The 4,574-nt window shown below is 43.9% G+C and overlaps 1 long non-coding RNA gene across 1 annotated transcript; it reads left to right on the forward strand.

The window, feature by feature from the left end:
• Positions 1 to 74: 74 nt before the first annotated feature.
• Positions 75 to 4,574, forward strand: LOC112220718. The gene is made up of 3 exons (XR_002948902.2): positions 75 to 189; positions 2,691 to 2,835; positions 3,856 to 4,574. It is a non-coding gene; the product is annotated as an uncharacterized LOC112220718 (long non-coding RNA).

A 4,574-nucleotide genomic window follows, 5' to 3' on the forward strand; every position in this document is an offset into this window, starting at 1 on the left:
TAGCTAATTTTTTGGACCGCCCTCCTAGATGGTGACGGGGATTCCCCCAAGTGCATAAGGCGAGGGTAAGTAGACGAGGGTGTGTCTTATGAGTTTGAACCGCTACCAATGTGTAAGATGTGCAAGTGTGACAGAGTAGTTACAAAGCTTATAAAGAAGGATGTTGAAGGATTGTAAGACGCAATGTCGGTAAGTACATTTGTTTATTAACGCAAGATAAATGTTTATCACATAATTTTCATGTTTCTGTAAAAGATGAAGAATTGAGTTAGCTGTTATCTTCAGTGCATCATCTTCAGTGCTATTTCTCCCTTGGGAAACCTAGCTGAGCAATATCAAGCATACAGTTGCATTCTAGTAACCTCATTTTATATTTGACTCTAGATTGAGTACTCTTATTCCTTATTTTGTACATTTGGTGCAGTTATTGTGGACGACATTCTGTGCTCTATACTATTATAATTGAAAACATGTACTTTTGTGTTTGTTGCAGTTTCACACTGATTCAAGTAAACTTCCGAAACGGTACCCTGCTTATCACAAAGTTGAATGAGTCTTTAGCTAACTGGATAGCTGGATAAGACAAAAACATTGGCTGCACAGCCTATTATACATTTAACGAGTCCAGCTTGTTCAGGGTTAACTGCCTTGTCAGCTTGGGGATTCGATCTAGGAACCTTTCGGTTACTGGTCTAACCACTAGGTTATCTGCCGCCCCTATAAGTTCTCGCTCTTACAAATCATCAGTCAGTTCGAGATCGTCACCCAGTTCAAGGGCTAGTATGCAGTCGTGGCCAAAAGTTGAGAATGATACAAATATTAATTTTCACTAAGTCTGCTGCCTCAGTTTGTATGATGGCAATTTGCATATACTCCAGAATGTTATGAGGAGTGATCAGATGAATTGCAATTAATTGCAAAGTCCCTCTTTGCCATGCAAATGAACTGAATCTCAAAAAAACATTTACACTGATTTCAGCCCTGCCACAAAAGGACCAGCTGACATGTCAGTGATTCTCTCGTTAACACAGGTGTGAGTGTTGATGAGGATAAAGCTGGAGATCACTCTGTCATGCTGATTGAGTTTGAATAACAGACTGGAAGCTTCAAAAGGAGGGTGGTGCTTGGAATCATTGTTCTTCCTCTGTCAACCATGGTTGCCTGCAAGGAAACCCTTGCCATCATTATTGCTTTGCACAAAAAGCGCTTCACAGGATATTTCTGCCAGTGAGATTGCACCTAAATCAACCATTTATCGGATCATCAAGAACTTCAAGGAGAGCGGTTCAATTGGTGTGAAGAAGGCTTCAGGGCACCCAAGAAAGTCCAGCAAGCGCCAGGACCATCTAATAAAATTGATTCCGCTGCGGGATCGGGGCACCACCAGTACATAGCTTGCTCAGGAATGGCAGCAGGCAGGTGTGAGTGCATCTGCATGCACAGTGAAGAGAAGACTTTTGGACGATGGCCTGGTGTCAAGAAGGGCAGCAAAGAAGCCTCTTCTCTCCAGGAAAAACATCAGGGACAGACTGATATTCTGCAAAAGGTACAGGGATTGGACTGCTGAGAACTGGGGTAAAGTAATTTTCTCTGATGAATCCCCTTTCCGATTGTTTGGGGCCCCCAGAAAAAAGCTTGTCCGGAGAAGACAAGGTGAGCGCCACCATCAGTCCTGTGTCATGCCAACAGTAAAGCATCCTGAGACCATTCGTGTCTGGGGTTGCTTCTCAGCCAAGAGAGTGGGCTCACTCACAATTTTGCCTAAGAACACAGCCATGAATAAAGAATGGCACCAACACATCCTCCGAGAGCAACTTCTCCCAACCATCCAGGAACAGTTTGGTGACGAACAATGCCTTTTCTACCATGATGGAACACCTTGCCACAAGGCAAAAGTAAGTGGCTCGGGGAACAAAACATCGATATTTTGGGTCCATGGCCAGGAAACTCCCCAGACCTTAATCCCATTGAGAACTTGTGGTCAATCCTCAAGTGGCGGGTGGACACAAAAAAGCCACAAATTCTGACAAACTCCAAGCATTGATTATGCAAGAATGGGCTGCCATCAGTCAGGCAGGATGTGGCCCAAAAGTTAATTGACAGCATGCCAGGGCAGATTGCAGAGATCTTGAAAATGAAGGGTCAACACTGCAAATATTGACTCTTTGCATCAACTTCATGTAATTGTCAATAAAAGCCTTTGACACTTATGAAATGCTTGTAAATATACTTTAGTATTCCATAGTAACATCTGCCAAAAATATCTAAAGACACTGAAGCAGCAAACTTTGTGGAAATTAATATTTGTGTCATTCTCAAAACTTTTGGCCACGAATGTCGTCATCGCCAAAGCGAGAACCAAAGCAGAAGCAGCCCAAGCCAGAGCAGTTTATGTGAAGAAAGAGATACATTAAGGTTGAGAAGGCCTGCCTCGAAGCTACCTTGAATGCCCTGCAGGAAGAGAAAGAGAAAGATGCTGCTCTAGCTGAGGCAGAAATACTGGAGGCAGTTCTAAAAGAAGTAGATCTTTGTTTGTCCGGCACGGTCTCACCACCAGTCCCATGTCAGAAACGCCTTCCTTGTGATAGACCATGCTAGCCTTAGTTCAAGTCTCAGAGTGAGGGATGAAGAATGTGACTCTGCCGACACGGTTATATTAGGTAATGTGCCCTGTGCCACCAACCAAACAGACAGACAAACAGCCTACACCAGATCATACGACCCTCACCAGCGCAAGCAAGGCCAACAACCAGAGGAATGGAGGGATGAAAGAAGAAAGTCACCAGCAGTCTCCTACTCGTTCCCATGGGAACCCCTGCAGAACCTCTACTCAAGGTGACCATAGCGTAACCCCCACCACCTACGACCTTGCCAAGTACCTTGCCCACAGCCAGTTGATCACTACAGGGTTAACCACATTCAATGATAAACCTGAGAACTATTGTGCTTGGAAAGCCTCCTTCCATAATACCACATCAGAGCTAGGCCTTTCAGCGGGAGAAGAGCTTGACCTGCTCATTTAAAAGAACAACATCATAATCGCCATCGATAAGAGACATTACTGTGCAGCCGTATTCATCAACCTTGCCAAGGCATTCGACTCTGTCAATCACCACATTCTTATTGGCAGACTCGACAGCCTTGGTTTCTCAAATGATTGCCTCGCCTGGTTTACCAACTACTTTCAGACAGAGTTCAGTGTGTCAAATCGGAGGGTCTGCTGTCCGGACCTCTGGCAGTCTCTATGGGGGTGCCACAGGGTTCAATTCTTGGACCGACTCTTCTCTGTATACATCAATGATGTCGCTCTTGCTGTTGGTAATTCTCTGATATACCTCTACGCAGATGACACCATTCTGTATACTTCTGGCCCTTCTTTGGAGACTCTGTTAACAACCACCCAGGCAAGCTTCAATGCCATACAACTCTCCTTCCGTGGCCTCCAATTGCTCTTAAATACAAGTAAAACTAAATGCATGCTCTTCAACCGATCGCTGCCTGCACCTGCCCAACATCACTACTCTGGACAGCTCTGACTTAGAATACGTGGACAACTACAAATACCTAGGTGTCTGGTTAGACTGTAAAATCTCCTTCCAGACCCACATCAAACATCTCCAATCCAAAGTTAAATCTAGAATTGGCTTCCTATTTTGCAACATGGCATCCTTCACTCATGCTGCCAAACATACCCTTGTAAAACTGACCATCCTACCAATCCTTGACTTCGGTCATTTGCTTTATCTTGGCCAGGTCGTAGTTGTAAATGAGAACTCGTTCTCAACTTGCCTACCTGGTTAAATAAAGGTGGAATAAAAATGGTCTGATTATCTCTTTGTCAATCAACCCTCACAGGATCTCCTGGATCCAGCCCGCTGGAAAATGCTGATCCAACAGTTCAGATACGACAACTACAGATTACATCAGCTGGGCAACAACTCTGTGTTTACCATCACACTCCAGGCCGGCTTGTCTGCTATCAAAACTCCGTATCCTTTCTGGTCACCGCTCTGTGCTCCTTAGTTTTGCTATTTCTGGTAGGAACATCATTTTTTATTTAATCCAATCCTCGACTTCGGTCATTTGCTTTATCTTGGCCAGGTCGCAGTTGTAAATGAGAACTCGTTCTCAACTTGCCTACCTGGTTAAATAAAGGTGAAATAAAAAAATAAAAACTATAGACACAATCACTCTGCAGATTCTCAAAACACAATACAAAGACACGTCTACAAAATTCCCCTGCTACAAAGTCAATGGGTTAGGAGAGGTTTACAGATATGTTTTTGAAATGAGAAAGCGGTTTTGGTTGTGGTTAGAGAGAGTAAATGTATTGTTGTGGATGATAATGATTGAGAAATGGCACCTTTCAATCTCCCATACACAACAGTAGATACTGTAAGAACTGCCCTCCTAAGACTTCACACCTTGTGCAGCCATCCCACCCCAGCCCATTCCCTTTGATTTCTCCTCTCCTCTGGTCCTGAGTGGTAATAAGAGCGAGATAAGAACATAGTTTAGGAGACAAAGCTGAACGATAATTTATAGCCAATGCTGTCTGGCTATGGAATACTCCT

The sequence above is a fragment of the Oncorhynchus tshawytscha genome, linkage group LG21, assembly GCF_018296145.1.
Source record: "Oncorhynchus tshawytscha isolate Ot180627B linkage group LG21, Otsh_v2.0, whole genome shotgun sequence".
Classification (NCBI taxonomy): domain Eukaryota; kingdom Metazoa; phylum Chordata; class Actinopteri; order Salmoniformes; family Salmonidae; genus Oncorhynchus; species Oncorhynchus tshawytscha.